General features: G+C 43.0%; 8 non-coding genes and 2 pseudogenes across 8 annotated transcripts; all 10 read left to right on the forward strand.

Moving 5' to 3' along the window:
- Nucleotides 1-971: 971 nt before the first annotated feature.
- On the forward strand, nucleotides 972-1,162 carry LOC141231314 (U2 spliceosomal RNA). The gene has a single exon (XR_012297726.1). It is a non-coding gene; the product is annotated as a U2 spliceosomal RNA (small nuclear RNA).
- Nucleotides 1,163-2,271: 1,109 nt separating this feature from the next.
- LOC141231103 (U2 spliceosomal RNA) lies at nucleotides 2,272-2,462 on the forward strand. The gene has a single exon (XR_012297515.1). It is a non-coding gene; the product is annotated as a U2 spliceosomal RNA (small nuclear RNA).
- A 1,109-nt stretch (nucleotides 2,463-3,571) lies between these two features.
- Nucleotides 3,572-3,762, forward strand: LOC141231104 (U2 spliceosomal RNA). The gene has a single exon (XR_012297516.1). It is a non-coding gene; the product is annotated as a U2 spliceosomal RNA (small nuclear RNA).
- Nucleotides 3,763-4,871: 1,109 nt separating this feature from the next.
- Nucleotides 4,872-5,062, forward strand: LOC141231105 (U2 spliceosomal RNA). Its single transcript, XR_012297517.1, has one exon. It is a non-coding gene; the product is annotated as a U2 spliceosomal RNA (small nuclear RNA).
- Nucleotides 5,063-6,171: 1,109 nt separating this feature from the next.
- LOC141231106 (U2 spliceosomal RNA) lies at nucleotides 6,172-6,362 on the forward strand. Its single transcript, XR_012297518.1, has one exon. It is a non-coding gene; the product is annotated as a U2 spliceosomal RNA (small nuclear RNA).
- Nucleotides 6,363-7,471: 1,109 nt separating this feature from the next.
- Nucleotides 7,472-7,662, forward strand: LOC141231322 (U2 spliceosomal RNA). Its single transcript, XR_012297734.1, has one exon. It is a non-coding gene; the product is annotated as a U2 spliceosomal RNA (small nuclear RNA).
- A 1,109-nt stretch (nucleotides 7,663-8,771) lies between these two features.
- On the forward strand, nucleotides 8,772-8,887 carry LOC141231493 (U2 spliceosomal RNA; annotated as a pseudogene).
- A 524-nt stretch (nucleotides 8,888-9,411) lies between these two features.
- On the forward strand, nucleotides 9,412-9,593 carry LOC141231378 (U2 spliceosomal RNA). Its single transcript, XR_012297789.1, has one exon. It is a non-coding gene; the product is annotated as a U2 spliceosomal RNA (small nuclear RNA).
- A 6,227-nt stretch (nucleotides 9,594-15,820) lies between these two features.
- On the forward strand, nucleotides 15,821-16,039 carry LOC141231462 (U2 spliceosomal RNA; annotated as a pseudogene).
- A 1,109-nt stretch (nucleotides 16,040-17,148) lies between these two features.
- LOC141231107 (U2 spliceosomal RNA) lies at nucleotides 17,149-17,339 on the forward strand. The gene has a single exon (XR_012297519.1). It is a non-coding gene; the product is annotated as a U2 spliceosomal RNA (small nuclear RNA).
- The last annotated feature ends 586 nt before the right edge of the window (nucleotides 17,340-17,925 follow it).

Here is a 17,925-nt window from a genome sequence, read left to right on the forward strand (position 1 = left end):
AAGCCAGATGACAAGCTCATTTTGGTTCAACTTCAGCAACTGTGCATTGCATTGCCATGTAATGTAACGCAATGCTATCTTTCTAGCTCTCCCTCTTTACTTCCTTTTGGATAAACAGACATATTAGGCAAGCATTTTGGAGCTTTCACCTAAATAACTACAGGTGGTGAGATAAGCTGCACAATATAATTGACCTTTCAGTATATTGTTGCACACACACCATCTATTTAGCAAATGCCCTTGTTATCAACAGCAGCCTTTTAAACTCACCTGAGCTAACAGGTATGTGCGCTGGTTACTCTGCTGCGCTTAAAATTTCTTTTTTGGTTTGCTACAATGCCTTTTCTGAAACGTTGTCTCCCTCTGCTGGAACACTGACTTCTTTCAATTAATGCCTGCAGACTATAAAAGAGAACCCAACCCAAAAAGTTTGGTTGATTAGTCTGTGGCATTCTGTTAAACTGTTGCTTATGGCGGTCTCTGTGAGCTTCTCAGCGACATTCAGCCAGCCAGGAATCCTGCCTGCAGTAGATGGAATGTGGCAATGGAACGCTGGCTGCGCGTGTCATAATAGGCTCTGAGCCTTTATATACCTGCGCACAGCAGCAGCCACCTTCAGTCTGCTGCTGGACAGCCAGCAGCAGCAGGAGAGGTAAGTAATCAGCAGCCCTCCTGCTAAGGGTAGACAGCTGCTCGTTCCACCCCACCCCCCGCCTTAATTGTTTCTCCTCCCTTCCAACGGTGTTGAGGCGGGTGGGAACAGCAGGGGGTGAGGGTGCTGTGTTTAAAGAGGTGGAGTTATGCAGATCTAAAACGCGTGGATTGCAGCAGCAGCAAGCCGAAAAGTGCAGGCATGTAAGGGATCTAGAGGTTGACAACATGTCTTCTTAACGGGAGTCCAGGAGCTCATCTCCACAAATGGACTCTTCAGGATCCTTGGGTGGCTCCGTAGTTCGAAACCAATTCTGGTTATCGCTTCTCGGCCTTTTGGCTAAGATCAAGTGTAGTATCTGTTCTTATCAGTTTAATATCTGATACATCCCCTATCTGGGGACCATATATTAAATGGATTTTTAGAACAGGGAGATGGAAAAAGAGCTTGCTCTGTCCACTCCACGCATTGACCTGGTATTGCAGTATCTCCAGGACCGGTGCACCCCTTCTTTAATGCAGTTTCTAAAATCAGAAAGTATTGAATTCAATGTTTTTTGTTCATTTTGCTTGTTTGTCGGATTTTGGGATGGACTCTTTGGCTTTGCTTTTCTTCTCCTCATTGGATTTTTCATGTTCAAAGTTGCAGAAGCTAGATGACAAGCTCATTTTGGTTCAACTTCAGCAACTGTGCATTGCATTGCCATGTAATGTAACGCAATGCTATCTTTCTAGCTCTCCCTCTTTACTTCCTTTTGGCTAAACAGACATATTAGGCAAGCATTTTGGAGCTTTCACCTAAATAACTACAGGTGGTGAGATAAGCTGCACAATATAATTGACCTTTCAGTATATTGTTGCACACACACCATCTATTTAGCAAATGCCCTTGTTATCAACAGCAGCCTTTTAAACTCACCTGAGCTAACAGGTATGTGCGCTGGTTACTCTGCTGCGCTTAAAATTTCTTTTTTGGTTTGCTACAATGCCTTTTCTGAAACGTTGTCTCCCTCTGCTGGAACACTGACTTCTTTCAATTAATGCCTGCAGACTATAAAATAGAACTCAACCCAAAAAGTTTGGTTGATTAGTCTGTGGCATTCTGTTAAACTGTTGCTTATGGCGGTCTCTGTGAGCTTCTCAGCGACATTCAGCCAGCCAGGTATCCTGCCTGCAGTAGATGGAATGTGGCAATGGAACGCTGGCTGCGCGTGTCATAATAGGCTCTGAGCCTTTATATACCTGCGCACAGCAGCAGCCACCTTCAGTCTGCTGCTGGACAGCCAGCAGCAGCAGGAGAGGTAAGTAATCAGCAGCCCTCCTGCTAAGGGTAGACAGCTGCTCGTTCCACCACACCCCCCGCCTTAATTGGTTCTCCTCCCTTCCAACGGTGTTGAGGCGGGTGGGAACAGCAGGGGGTGAGGGTGCTGTGTTTAAAGAGGTGGAGTTATGCAGATCTAAAACGCGTGGATTGCAGCAGCAGCAAGCCGAAAAGTGCAGGCATGTAAGGGATCTAGAGGTTGACAACATGTCTTCTTAACGGGAGTCCAGGAGCTCATCTCCACAAATGGACTCTTCAGGATCCTTGGGTGGCTCCGTAGTTCGAAACCAATTTTGGTTATCGCTTCTCGGCCTTTTGGCTAAGATCAAGTGTAGTATCTGTTCTTATCAGTTTAATATCTGATACGTCCCCTATCTGGGGACCATATATTAAATGGATTTTTAGAACAGGGAGATGGAAAAAGAGCTTGCTCTGTCCACTCCACGCATTGACCTGGTATTGCAGTATCTCCAGGACCGGTGCACCCCTTCTTTAATGCAGTTTCTAAAATCAGAAAGTATTGAATTCAATGTTTTTTGTTCATTTTGCTTGTTTGTTGGATTTTGGGATGGACTCTTTGGCTTTGCTTTTCTTCTCCTCATTGGATTTTTCATGTTCAAAGCTGCAGAAGCCAGATGACAAGCTCATTTTGGTTCAACTTCAGCAACTGTGCATTGCATTGCCATGTAATGTAACGCAATGCTATCTTTCTAGCTCTCCCTCTTTACTTCCTTTTGGATAAACAGACATATTAGGCAAGCATTTTGGAGCTTTCACCTAAATAACTACAGGTGGTGATATAAGCTGCACAATATAATTGACCTTTCAGTATATTGTTGCACACACACCATCTATTTAGCAAATGCCCTTGTTATCAACAGCAGCCTTTTAAACTCACCTGAGCTAACAGGTATGTGCGCTGGTTACTCTGCTGCGCTTAAAATTTCTTTTTTGGTTTGCTACAATGCCTTTTCTGAAACGTTGTCTCCCTCTGCTGGAACACTGACTTCTTTCAATTAATGCCTGCAGACTATAAAAGAGAACCCAACCCAAAAAGTTTGGTTGATTAGTCTGTGGCATTCTGTTAAACTGTTGCTTATGGCGGTCTCTGTGAGCTTCTCAGCGACATTCAGCCAGCCAGGTATCCTGCCTGCAGTAGATGGAATGTGGCAATGGAACGCTGGCTGCGCGTGTCATAATAGGCTCTGAGCCTTTATATACCTGCGCACAGCAGCAGCCACCTTCAGTCTGCTGCTGGACAGCCAGCAGCAGCAGGAGAGGTAAGTAATCAGCAGCCCTCCTGCTAAGGGTAGACAGCTGCTCGTTCCACCCCACCCCCCACCTTAATTGGTTCTCCTCCATTCCTTCGGTGTTGAGGCGGGTGGGAACAGCAGGGGGTGAGGGTGCTGTGTTTAAAGAGGTGGAGTTATGCAGATCTAAAACGCGTGGATTGCAGCAGCAGCAAGCCGAAAAGTGCAGGCATGTAAGGGATCTAGAGGTTGACAACATGTCTTCTTAACGGGAGTCCAGGAGCTCATCTCCACAAATGGACTCTTCAGGATCCTTGGGTGGCTCCGTAGTTCGAAACCAATTCTGGTTATCGCTTCTCGGCCTTTTGGCTAAGATCAAGTGTAGTATCTGTTCTTATCAGTTTAATATCTGATACGTCCCCTATCTGGGGACCATATATTAAATGGATTTTTAGAACAGGGAGATGGAAAAAGAGCTTGCTCTGTCCACTCCACGCATTGACCTGGTATTGCAGTATCTCCAGGACCGGTGCACCCCTTCTTTAATGCAGTTTCTAAAATCAGAAAGTATTGAATTCAATGTTTTTTGTTCATTTTGCTTGTTTGTCGGATTTTGGGATGGACTCTTTGGCTTCGCTTTTCTTCTCCTCATTGGATTTTTCATGTTCAAAGTTGCAGAAGCCAGATGACAAGCTCATTTTGGTTCAACTTCAGCAACTGTGCATTGCATTGCCATGTAATGTAACGCAATGCTATCTTTCTAGCTCTCCCTCTTTACTTCCTTTTGGATAAACAGACATATTAGGCAAGCATTTTGGAGCTTTCACCTAAATAACTACAGGTGGTGAGATAAGCTGCACAATATAATTGACCTTTCAGTATATTGTTGCACACACACCATCTATTTAGCAAATGCCCTTGTTATCAACAGCAGCCTTTTAAACTCACCTGAGCTAACAGGTATGTGCGCTGGTTACTCTGCTGCGCTTAAAATTTCTTTTTTGGTTTGCTACAATGCCTTTTCTGAAACGTTGTCTCCCTCTGCTGGAACACTGACTTCTTTCAATTAATGCCTGCAGACTATAAAAGAGAACCCAACCCAAAAAGTTTGGTTGATTAGTCTGTGGCATTCTGTTAAACTGTTGCTTATGGCGGTCTCTGTGAGCTTCTCAGCGACATTCAGCCAGCCAGGTATCCTGCCTGCAGTAGATGGAATGTGGCAATGGAACGCTGGCTGCGCGTGTCATAATAGGCTCTGAGCCTTTATATACCTGCGCACAGCAGCAGCCACCTTCAGTCTGCTGCTGGACAGCCAGCAGCAGCAGGAGAGGTAAGTAATCAGCAGCCCTCCTGCTAAGGGTAGACAGCTGCTCGTTCCACCCCACCCCCCACCTTAATTGGTTCTCCTCCATTCCTTCGGTGTTGAGGCGGGTGGGAACAGCAGGGGGTGAGGGTGCTGTGTTTAAAGAGGTGGAGTTATGCAGATCTAAAACGCGTGGATTGCAGCAGCAGCAAGCCGAAAAGTGCAGGCATGTAAGGGATCTAGAGGTTGACAACATGTCTTCTTAACGGGAGTCCAGGAGCTCATCTCCACAAATGGACTCTTCAGGATCCTTGGGTGGCTCCGTAGTTCGAAACCAATTCTGGTTATCGCTTCTCGGCCTTTTGGCTAAGATCAAGTGTAGTATCTGTTCTTATCAGTTTAATATCTGATACGTCCCCTATCTGGGGACCATATATTAAATGGATTTTTAGAACAGGGAGATGGAAAAAGAGCTTGCTCTGTCCACTCCACGCATTGACCTGGTATTGCAGTATCTCCAGGACCGGTGCACCCCTTCTTTAATGCAGTTTCTAAAATCAGAAAGTATTGAATTCAATGTTTTTTGTTCATTTTGCTTGTTTGTCGGATTTTGGGATGGACTCTTTGGCTTCGCTTTTCTTCTCCTCATTGGATTTTTCATGTTCAAAGTTGCAGAAGCCAGATGACAAGCTCATTTTGGTTCAACTTCAGCAACTGTGCATTGCATTGCCATGTAATGTAACGCAATGCTATCTTTCTAGCTCTCCCTCTTTACTTCCTTTTGGATAAACAGACATATTAGGCAAGCATTTTGGAGCTTTCACCTAAATAACTACAGGTGGTGAGATAAGCTGCACAATATAATTGACCTTTCAGTATATTGTTGCACACACACCATCTATTTAGCAAATGCCCTTGTTATCAACAGCAGCCTTTTAAACTCACCTGAGCTAACAGGTATGTGCGCTGGTTACTCTGCTGCGCTTAAAATTTCTTTTTTGGTTTGCTACAATGCCTTTTCTGAAACGTTGTCTCCCTCTGCTGGAACACTGACTTCTTTCAATTAATGCCTGCAGACTATAAAAGAGAACCCAACCCAAAAAGTTTGGTTGATTAGTCTGTGGCATTCTGTTAAACTGTTGCTTATGGCGGTCTCTGTGAGCTTCTCAGCGACATTCAGCCAGCCAGGTATCCTGCCTGCAGTAGATGGAATGTGGCAATGGAACGCTGGCTGCGCGTGTCATAATAGGCTCTGAGCCTTTATATACCTGCGCACAGCAGCAGCCACCTTCAGTCTGCTGCTGGACAGCCAGCAGCAGCAGGAGAGGTAAGTAATCAGCAGCCCTCCTGCTAAGGGTAGACAGCTGCTCGTTCCACCCCACCCCCCGCCTTAATTGGTTCTCCTCCCTTCCAACGGTGTTGAGGCGGGTGGAAACAGCAGGGGGTGAGGGTGCTGTGTTTAAAGAGGTGGAGTTATGCAGATCTAAAACGCGTGGATTGCAGCAGCAGCAAGCCGAAAAGTGCAGGCATGTAAGGGATCTAGAGGTTGACAACATGTCTTCTTAACGGGAGTCCAGAAGCTCATCTCCACAAATGGACTCTTCAGGATCCTTGGGTGGCTCCGTAGTTCGAAACCAATTCTGGTTATCGCTTCTCGGCCTTTTGGCTAAGATCAAGTGTAGTATCTGTTCTTATCAGTTTAATATCTGATACGTCCCCTATCTGGGGACCATATATTAAATGGATTTTTAGAACAGGGAGATGGAAAAAGAGCTTGCTCTGTCCACTCCACGCATTGACCTGGTATTGCAGTATCTCCAGGACCGGTGCACCCCTTCTTTAATGCAGTTTCTAAAATCAGAAAGTATTGCATTCAATGTTTTTTGTTCATTTTGCTTGTTTGTCGGATTTTGGGATGGACTCTTTGGCTTTGCTTTTCTTCTCCTCATTGGATTTTTCATGTTCAAAGTTGCAGAAGCCAGATGACAAGCTCATTTTGGTTCAACTTCAGCAACTGTGCATTGCATTGCCATGTAATGTAACGCAATGCTATCTTTCTAGCTCTCCCTCTTTACTTCCTTTTGGATAAACAGACATATTAGGCAAGCATTTTGGAGCTTTCACCTAAATAACTACAGGTGGTGAGATAAGCTGCACAATATAATTGACCTTTCAGTATATTGTTGCACACACACCATCTATTTAGCAAATGCCCTTGTTATCAACAGCAGCCTTTTAAACTCACCTGAGCTAACAGGTATGTGCGCTGGTTACTCTGCTGCGCTTAAAATTTCTTTTTTGGTTTGCTACAATGCCTTTTCTGAAACGTTGTCTCCCTCTGCTGTAACACTGACTTCTTTCAATTAATGCCTGCAGACTATAAAAGAGAACCCAACCCAAAAAGTTTGGTTGATTAGTCTGTGGCATTCTGTTAAACTGTTGCTTATGGCGGTCTCTGTGAGCTTCTCAGCGACATTCAGCCAGCCAGGTATCCTGCCTGCAGTAGATGGAATGTGGCAATGGAACGCTGGCTGCGCGTGTCATAATAGGCTCTGAGCCTTTATATACCTGCGCACAGCAGCAGCCACCTTCAGTCTGCTGCTGGACAGCCAGCAGCAGCAGGAGAGGTAAGTAATCAGCAGCCCTCCTGCTAAGGGTAGACAGCTGCTCGTTCCACCCCACCCCCCGCCTTAATTGGTTCTCCTCCCTTCCAACGGTGTTGAGGCGGGTGGGAACAGCAGGGGGTGAGGGTGCTGTGTTTAAAGAGGTGGAGTTATGCAGATCTAAAACGCGTGGATTGCAGCAGCAGCAAGCCGAAAAGTGCAGGCATGTAAGGGATCTAGAGGTTGACAACATGTCTTCTTAACGGGAGTCCAGGAGCTCATCTCCACAAATGGACTCTTCAGGATCCTTGGGTGGCTCCGTAGTTCGAAACCAATTCTGGTTATCGCTTCTCGGCCTTTTGGCTAAGATCAAGTGTAGTATCTGTTCTTATCAGTTTAATATCTGATACGTCCCCTATCTGGGGACCATATATTAAATGGATTTTTAGAACAGGGAGATGGAAAAAGAGCTTGCTCTGTCCACTCCACGCATTGACCTGGTATTGCGGTATCTCCAGGACCGGTGCACCCCTTCTTTAATGCAGTTTCTAAAATCAGAAAGTATTGAATTCAATGTTTTTTGTTCATTTTGCTTGTTTGTCGGATTTTGGGATGGACTCTTTGGCTTTGCTTTTCTTCTCCTCATTGGATTTTTCATGTTCAAAGTTGCAGAAGCCAGATGACAAGCTCATTTTGGTTCAACTTCAGCAACTGTGCATTGCATTGCCATGTAATGTAACGCAATGCTATCTTTCTAGCTCTCCCTCTTTACTTCCTTTTGGATAAACAGACATATTAGGCAAGCATTTTGGAGCTTTCACCTAAATAACTACAGGTGGTGAGATAAGCTGCACAATATAATTGACCTTTCAGTATATTGTTGCACACACACCATCTATTTAGCAAATGCCCTTGTTATCAACAGCAGCCTTTTAAACTCACCTGAGCTAACAGGTATGTGCGCTGGTTACTCTGCTGCGCTTAAAATTTCTTTTTTGGTTTGCTACAATGCCTTTTCTGAAACGTTGTCTCCCTCTGCTGGAACACTGACTTCTTTCAATTAATGCCTGCAGACTATAAAAGAGAACCCAACCCAAAAAGTTTGGTTGATTAGTCTGTGGCATTCTGTTAAACTGTTGCTTATGGCGGTCTCTGTGAGCTTCTCAGCGACATTCAGCCAGCCAGGTATCCTGCCTGCAGTAGATGGAATGTGGCAATGGAACGCTGGCTGCGCGTGTCATAATAGGCTCTGAGCCTTTATATACCTGCGCACAGCAGCAGCCACCTTCAGTCTGCTGCTGGACAGCCAGCAGCAGCAGGAGAGGTAAGTAATCAGCAGCCCTCCTGCTAAGGGTAGACAGCTGCTCGTTCCACCCCACCCCCCGCCTTAATTGGTTCTCCTCCCTTCCAACGGTGTTGAGGCGGGTGGGAACAGCAGGGGGTGAGGGTGCTGTGTTTAAAGAGGTGGAGTTATGCAGATCTAAAACGCGTGGATTGCAGCAGCAGCAAGCCGAAAAGTGCAGGCATGTAAGGGATCTAGAGGTTGACAACATGTCTTCTTAACGGGAGTCCAGGAGCTCATCTCCACAAATGGACTCTTCAGGATCCTTGGGTGGCTCCGTAGTTCGAAACCAATTCTGGTTATCGCTTCTCGGCCTTTTGGCTAAGATCAAGTGTAGTATCTTTTGAAAAGGCAGTTTTGTCCTTGGGCTGCCCTAGTAAATTGATGCATATTACACACTGGTTTGGTGCACTTGTTAGTACGCCAGGTGGCTCATAGAGTTATCTGATGGAAAACATGGCCCTCCAGGATCGAAGTCACTAGGCTGGGTAAGTGTGAGGGCTTTGGAGCAATGTGCCCCAGGAGTATTCGCCCTGGTGGGAGTCCAAGCTTACTGGGACTGGGAACCCCAGAAAGACTTGGCTTCGTAGCACGCCGCACCTTTGCCAATCATACTTTCTGAGCAACCCCCCCTATTCCTGGCCTCCGGGCTAGGAAGGGGAATTTTTATAAACCCGGTCGGAGGTCCGGTCAGCTTTGGGCTGAGAAACCAACACAGGCTCCAGCTCCACTAGGGTGGCAGCCAAGATGGAAGCTGGGAGCACGAAAACGGCTCTTCTCCGGCTTCGGCTAGGGAGAGCATCGGAGATCCCTGACCCTCGCTGTGGCCTTCTGGCTCGGAGGGATGGGGATGGTTTATTGGGGACCCTCTCCTCCGGGAAGGGTCCACATGAATCCTCGCCTCGTGCGCTGTTTTGGTGTGACTTCGGTCACATTTTTCAGTGCCTTGGATGCAGCTTCAATCAAAAAATCTGTTCTTATCAGTTTAATATCTGATACGTCCCCTATCTGGGGACTATATATTAAATGGATTTTTAGAACAGGGAGATGGAAAAAGAGCTTGCTCTGTCCACTCCACGCATTGACCTGGTATTGCAGTATCTCCAGGACCGGTGCACCCCTTCTTTAATGCAGTTTCTAAAATCAGAAAGTATTGAATTCAATGTTTTTTGTTCATTTTGCTTGTTTGTCGGATTTTGGGATGGACTCTTTGGCTTTGCTTTTCTTCTCCTCATTGGATTTTTCATGTTCAAAGTTGCAGAAGCCAGATGACAAGCTCATTTTGGTTCAACTTCAGCAACTGTGCATTGCATTGCCATGTAATGTAACGCAATGCTATCTTTCTAGCTCTCCCTCTTTACTTCCTTTTGGATAAACAGACATATTAGGCAAGCATTTTGGAGCTTTCACCTAAATAACTACAGGTGGTGAGATAAGCTGCACAATATAATTGACCTTTCAGTATATTGTTGCACACACACCATCTATTTAGCAAATGCCCTTGTTATCAACAGCAGCCTTTTAAACTCACCTGAGCTAACAGGTATGTGCGCTGGTTACTCTGCTGCGCTTAAAATTTCTTTTTTGGTTTGCTACAATGCCTTTTCTGAAACGTTGTCTCCCTCTGCTGGAACACTGACTTCTTTCAATTAATGCCTGCAGACTATAAAAGAGAACCCAACCCAAAAAGTTTGGTTGATTAGTCTGTGGCATTCTGTTAAACTGTTGCTTATGGCGGTCTCTGTGAGCTTCTCAGCGACATTCAGCCAGCCAGGTATCCTGCCTGCAGTAGATGGAATGTGGCAATGGAACGCTGGCTGCGCGTGTCATAATAGGCTCTGAGCCTTTATATACCTGCGCACAGCAGCAGCCACCTTCAGTCTGCTGCTGGACAGCCAGCAGCAGCAGGAGAGGTAAGTAATCAGCAGCCCTCCTGCTAAGGGTAGACAGCTGCTCGTTCCACCCCACCCCCCGCCTTAATTGGTTCTCCTCCCTTCCAACGGTGTTGAGGCGGGTGGGAACAGCAGGGGGTGAGGGTGCTGTGTTTAAAGAGGTGGAGTTATGCAGATCTAAAACGCATGGATTGCAGCAGCAGCAAGCCGAAAAGTGCAGGCATGTAAGGGATCTAGAGGTTGACAACATGTCTTCTTAACGGGAGTCCAGGAGCTCATCTCCACAAATGGACTCTTCAGGATCCTTGGGTGGCTCCGTAGTTCGAAACCAATTCTGGTTATCGCTTCTCGGCCTTTTGGCACGATCCTTGTGATTGGTGTCAGGAGGCAGGTTCGTGATCACTGGAATTCTTTCTCGGCCTTTTCCGATTGGAACTGCTGCTATTGGGAAGGAAGGAAGGTGTTTCTCGTACCTTTCGGCGTGGAAGGAATTCTGGATCGTGGAGGAGGATTTCTTCAGGACTGGAGTTCTGGACGCTGCTGAACAGAAGGGATCGAGTCTGGTGCTGTTATTTTTGGACGTCATCGGGCTTTCTTTTGAATTTTCTCTGTGTGGAAATGGAGATGAATTTGGATCAGGACGATGCCTACATGAAGGACACCATCCGGTTTGTGGTGAGTGTGGAATTTAGGCAAGTTAAAAACTTGGACTTTTTGTACAGGAAAGTCTTTACTCCTATCTTGCATATCAGCAAGGATGAGTACTTTTGTGTTCAGTCATTTTCTAACAGAGGAGTACACGATGTGACTTTGAGAGGTGCTGGTGTATGTGAGAGGGTTTTTTCCAGTTTTAGATATGCTGCAGCCTGTGAGCATAGTGAGGTATTGGAAGGAATTTCAGCCACGCCTCGCTTTCAATTTGATCAAAGGATGCTAACAATACATATGTATAACCCTTTCATATCTGATGAGCAAGTGACTTCATACTTAAGAAGGTTTTGCTCCGTATTAATTATGAAAAAACGTTGTACGACTGGTTTTGGGGCCTGGAACGGCAAGAGACTGTATCAGGTCGTTTTTAAAAAGGACCCGTCAGTAGAGGGGGGTGTCTTAAGACCCCCACCAGTCGTGTTCATAAATAGAGATAGAGGCTTTTTGTTTTTTTCTAATATGCCACCATATTGTAAACGATGTCGGAAATATGGCCATATGGATGAAAATTGCGCCCCTTGTGAAGTATGTTCTGGCCCGGTTCATCAGGCGAGAGAGTGCCCAATGCAAGCCAGGCAAACATCTGAGGCTGATGCTGAAGATAAACAAGGGGATGGTGGGCAGATGGAGGATGGAGGATCAGAAAGTTCTTCTAATGTGGCGCAGGAAGTAGAGGTTCTGGCACCTCTAAGTAATAGAGAAAAAAGAGAAGAGAGGAAGAAAGCTGAAGAAAAGAAGAAAGAAGAAAGGAAGAAGGAAGAAAAGAAGAAGGAAGTAAAGAAGAAGGAAGAAAAGAAGAAGGAAGACAAGAAGAAGGAAGACAAGAAGAAAGAAGATAAAAAGAAAGAAGGAGAGAGGAAAGAAGATGGAAGAGAGGAAGGAACATTGGAAGAGGAAAAGGAGGGGCAACAAGGTATTGTGGATACAGTTGCTGCTCTGGCGGTATTATCAGAGATGTCGTCAGGGATTCCTTGTGCCCAGGAAAATATGGACTTAAGTTCAAAATCTTTGAAAAGGAGTACATGGGAAGAAGAGCAACAGGAGATCATGGAGGACTTGGGTGGGAAAAAATCTCGTGGTGACGCGTCTTTTTTGTTTGGGGATGTATCTCCCTCAAGTTCTTCTGATCAAGAATCCTTAATTGTGGATGTGAAATCACCTTTGGTAGATGAGGGCGGAGGGATTAGCCCTGGGCCTATTACTAGAAGATGATTACTGTTGTATCCCTGAATGTTCAGGGGTTGAACAATTTATACAAACGCACTGCATTATATGATTTTTTGAATAATGAGAAATGCGATTTTATTTTTTTACAAGAATGTAATTTAGAAAGGAAAATGAGCTATGAATATTTACGTGGAATATGGAAGGGTAACATGGTTTTTTCTGGTGGGAATGAATTGAAAAGTGATGGGGTGGGTTTTTTGTGCTCTAGTGAGTGGGAGGTGGTGAAGTATGAGGAAATTTACCCTGGTCGTATTCTATGTGTAGAAGTAATGAGGGAGGGTAAAAGGGTGCGTTGTTTTAATATTTATGCTCATACTGAGAAAAATCAAAGATTACATTTATTCGAGATTTTACAGCTTTTTTTATCAGGTGCGGATCCGATTTTAATTGGTGGGGATTTTAACTGCCAGTTAAATAATGTACGGGTTGGGTCGGTAACCTGCCTTAAGAACATAATTTCTGCCTTCAGTTTAAAGGATGCATGGGCTATGGATGGTAGTAAAAAAGAATTTGAAGTTACGTGGTCAAACAGAGGTTTTACGTCTAGGATTGATCACTTTTTTATGTCTGATTCTTTTAAATGTTCCTCTTTTAAGACAAGTATTAATCCTTTTTCGGATCATAAGTTATTGGGATGCACTTTAGCAATAGACCCTTGCGGTAAGAAAAAACCTTCGCATTGGAAACTGAATGTTTCTTTATTACAGGGGGAGAATTTTAAAGAAGACTTTAAGGTTTTTTATAATGAATTAAAACTTAACAAAAAGGGTTTTAAGTGTATTTTAGACTGGTGGGATTTTATGAAGGGTAAGATCAGAACCTTCTTTGTTAAATTGGGAAAGAGGAAAGCGTATGAGAAAAGGCAGTTTTATGATGCGTTAAATGCTAATTTGCAGTGTTATTATTATTTTCAAAACAATGGAGTTAATATGGACAGCAGTATTAGTGAGGTAAAGGAGAAAATTCAGAATGCACTAAAAGAGAAGGGAAAAGAAATCATCTTCAACTCTAGGGTAAAGGTCCTGGATGAGGATGAGAAATGCACTAAGTTTTTCTTTAAAAAAATATGTGGAAAAAAGGATTTTATTGAGGTCTTAGAGGGTGAGGTGAGCCCAGAGGGGAAAGCATTGCAGGCCAAAATGTTTTATGATGATCTGTTTTCTCGAAAAAAGATTGATGAATCATTGAAAAACCATTTTTTAGAGGTTCTGGATAAAGCTCTTAGTGAGGAAGAAAAATTACTTTTATCTAGGGAGTTTACTAAGGAGGAGATATTTAATACTATTTGCACTTTACAAAATCAGAAGACACCAGGTGTGGATGGCCTCCCTGTGGAGTTTTACAGGGTTGTGTGGGATATTATAGGGGAAGATTTTTATGAGTTGTTTTTAGAAGTGGAGTCCTCTTTTAATATTCCCAAGTCATGGGCAGAAGGCCTTATTGTTTTATTATATAAAAAAGGAGGAAAAGAACTGATTAAAAATTGGAGGCCTATTACGCTGCTAAATACAGACTATAAAGTATATGCAAAACTATTGGCCAATAGATTAAAGAGTGTGATAGGGTCGGTTATTGAGGTGGATCAGTCTTGTGCAGTCCCGAATCGTAAGATTACCGACACGCTAATCTTACTGAGAGATATAATATGGGATGTGGCTGATAGGAAGCAGGACTTGGCCCTTGTTTCCCTTGATTTTGAGAAGGCATATGATAGGGTTGCTCATGAGTTTTTATTTGCCGTTTTAAAAAAAATAGGATGTCCTGGTGTTTTTATTGAACGTATTAAATGTCTGTATAAGTTATGTTTTAGTAAGATTTCTATTAATGGTTTTTTATCGGAAAATATTAATATTAATTGTGGGGTTAAGCAGGGGTGCCCCCTGTCGCCTATACTTTTCATTTGTGCAATAGAACCCCTTTTAACTGCTTTTAGGAAAGATAAAGTTATTAATGGCTTTTTTATTCCTGGCAGTAGGAATGACCAAGTGAAGGTTTTAGCTTATATGGATGATGTGTCAGTTTTAGTGCGGGACATTAAGAGTCTTCATAGAGTTTTAAGGACAGTTGTGTGGTTTGGTGGAGCATCTGGTTTTAAAATAAATTTAGAAAAATCAGGTGTTTTAACTATGGGTAAATTTCTTTTAAATTCGGATTGCATGCTGATGAGAGTAATGGAAATTAAAGTTTTAGGGGTATTTTTTACAGAGACATGTGGGAATGTGAGGAATTGGGAGTCCCTGCTTGAAAGGGTAAGGAAAAAGATTGATTTTTGGAACTTGAGAAGTTTAACAATGGAAGGCAAAATCTTGATAATAAAGCAGGTCTTACTTCCGATAATTTTATACATTTCAACTGTTTTTATACCTCCTATTAATGTAATGAAAAAGATAATTAAGTTATGTTTTAATTTCCTATGGAAGTCAAAAATGGAAAGGGTAAAAAGGGAAGAGTTGTACAAAATTAAAGGGAAAGGAGGGAAAGGCTTCCCAGACATCAGAACCTTCATTTATGCCAAGTATTTAGCTAATTGCATATGCACTTTATTAGGACCAGTTTCTAGGCTGAAAACCTTTTTAACATACAATTTGGTTTTTTTTATTAGGAAATACAAATGGTTACAAATGCATTTGGATCGGCCATATAAGTTTATGCCATCTGGGAATTATATTATTTTAGAAAGAATTCTGAGGGATTTTAAATTAATGAATATGGATCTTAAAATACTTGGAAATCATAAGAACATTTTAAAAGTCTTAGAAAGCAGGGTGATAGCTAGTCCGGTAGAGCGATTTTCCGATAATGTTGTAGATAAAATTTGGATTAATGCAAATTTTAAGTGTTTGACTAATGAACATAAGGACTTAATATGGTGTAGTATTAAAGACTGTCTGCCAACTCGAGATTTCCAATATAGAAGAGGATTGGTACGGTTTGAAAAATGCCCAAGACGTAAATGTGCTGCTGGCGAAACAGCTATGCACATTTTTTGGAACTGTTGTTATGCGCAATTAGTATGGAGAAAGATTAGTAATTTAGTTAAAGCTCTAAGTGGTGTTAATTTTCTAGATTTTAATAGGATTTTTTACGGGTTGGGTGTCAAGGATGAAGTGTTCAAGGTTGTATGGATAATTTTATCTTGTGTGAAAATGGCGCTTTGGAAAACTCGGAATATTTTGATTTTTAAACATAAGGAAGTATCGGTACAAGAATGTATTAAGTTATGCCTAAGTTATATGTTTTTATATTTCTGGAGAGATAAGGTGTTGTTTGGTGATAAAAAAGCTAATGAAATTTGGAAGCAAAAAGATTGGAATGTACTTACCTTGTGATGTTCTTGTTGCACCATATGTACCCCCCTGTAAAAAATGGAAATTCTAAAGTTAAAAGGAAAATAAACTGGAATATGGAAAATAATATAAGCTGTAAATTTACAACAACAAAAAAAGGAAAAAAAAAAAAAAAAGATCCAGTTTGCTATCTACAATGAGGAAACTTTTAAGTTTGAAACCATTTTAACAAGATGACTTGTGATGGTGGACTTAAAGATCTGAGTAGAAAGAAAAAAAAAAAAAAAAAAAAAAAAAAATCTGTTCTTATCAGTTTAATATCTGATACGTCCCCTATCTGGGGACCATATATTAAATGGATTTTTAGAACAGGGAGATGGAAAAAGAGCTTGCTCTGTCCACTCCACGCATTGACCTGGTATTGCAGTATCTCCAGGACCGGTGCACCCCTTCTTTAATGCAGTTTCTAAAATCAGAAAGTATTGAATTCAATGTTTTTTGTTCATTTTGCTTGTTTGTCGGATTTTGGGATGGACTCTTTGGCTTTGCTTTTCTTCTCCTCATTGGATTTTTCATGTTCAAAGTTGCAGAAGCCAGATGACAAGCTCATTTTGGTTCAACTTCAGCAACTGTGCATTGCATTGCCATGTAATGTAACGCAATGCTCTCTTTCTAGCTCTCCCTCTTTACTTCCTTTTGGATAAACAGACATATTAGGCAAGCATTTTGGAGCTTTCACCTAAATAACTACAGGTGGTGAGATAAGCTGCACAATATAATTGACCTTTCAGTATATTGTTGCACACACACCATCTATTTAGCAAATGCCCTTTTTATCAACAGCAGCCTTTTAAACTCACCTGAGCTAACAGGTATGTGCGCTGGTTACTCTGCTGCGCTTAAAATTTCTTTTTTGGTTTGCTACAATGCCTTTTCTGAAACGTTGTCTCCCTCTGCTGGAACACTGACTTCTTTCAATTAATGCCTGCTGACTATAAAAGAGAACCCAACCCAAAAAGTTTGGTTGATTAGTCTGTGGCATTCTGTTAAACTGTTGCTTATGGCGGTCTCTGTGAGCTTCTCAGCGACATTCAGCCAGCCAGGTATCCTGCCTGCAGTAGATGGAATGTGGCAATGGAACGCTGGCTGCGCGTGTCATAATAGGCTCTGAGCCTTTATATACCTGCGCACAGCAGCAGCCACCTTCAGTCTGCTGCTGGACAGCCAGCAGCAGCAGGAGAGGTAAGTAATCAGCAGCCCTCCTGCTAAGGGTAGACAGCTGCTCGTTCCACCCCACCCCCCGCCTTAATTGGTTCTCCTCCCTTCCAACGGTGTTGAGGCGGGTGGGAACAGCAGGGGGTGAGGGTGCTGTGTTTAAAGAGGTGGAGTTATGCAGATCTAAAACGCGTGGATTGCAGCAGCAGCAAGCCGAAAAGTGCAGGCATGTAAGGGATCTAGAGGTTGACAACATGTCTTCTTAACGGGAGTCCAGGAGCTCATCTCCACAAATGGACTCTTCAGGATCCTTGGGTGGCTCCGTAGTTCGAAACCAATTCTGGTTATCGCTTCTCGGCCTTTTGGCTAAGATCAAGTGTAGTATCTGTTCTTATCAGTTTAATATCTGATACGTCCCCTATCTGGGGACCATATATTAAATGGATTTTTAGAACAGGGAGATGGAAAAAGAGCTTGCTCTGTCCACTCCACGCATTGACCTGGTATTGCAGTATCTCCAGGACCGGTGCACCCCTTCTTTAATGCAGTTTCTAAAATCAGAAAGTATTGAATTCAATGTTTTTTGTTCATTTTGCTTGTTTGTCGGATTTTGGGATGGACTCTTTGGCTTTGCTTTTCTTCTCCTCATTGGATTTTTCATGTTCAAAGTTGCAGAAGCCAGATGACAAGCTCATTTTGGTTCAACTTCAGCAACTGTGCATTGCATTGCCATGTAATGTAACGCAATGCTATCTTTCTAGCTCTCCCTCTTTACTTCCTTTTGGATAAACAGACATATTAGGCAAGCATTTTGGAGCTTTCACCTAAATAACTACAGGTGGTGAGATAAGCTGCACAATATAATTGACCTTTCAGTATATTGTTGCACACACACCATCTATTTAGCAAATGCCCTTGTTATCAACAGCAGCCTTTTAAACTCACCTGAGCTAACAGGTATGTGCGCTGGTTACTCTGCTGCGCTTAAAATTTCTTTTTTGGTTTGCTACAATGCCTTTTCTGAAACGTTGTCTCCCTCTGCTGGAACACTGACTTCTTTCAATTAATGCCTGCAGACTATAAAAGAGAACCCAACCCAAAAAGTTTGGTTGATTAGTCTGTG

The sequence above is a fragment of the Phyllobates terribilis genome, unplaced genomic scaffold (genome assembly GCF_046119375.1).
Source record: "Phyllobates terribilis strain yellow unplaced genomic scaffold, ASM4611937v1 Scaffold_505__1_contigs__length_1300667, whole genome shotgun sequence".
In the NCBI taxonomy this organism is placed as follows: Eukaryota; Metazoa; Chordata; class Amphibia; order Anura; family Dendrobatidae; genus Phyllobates; species Phyllobates terribilis.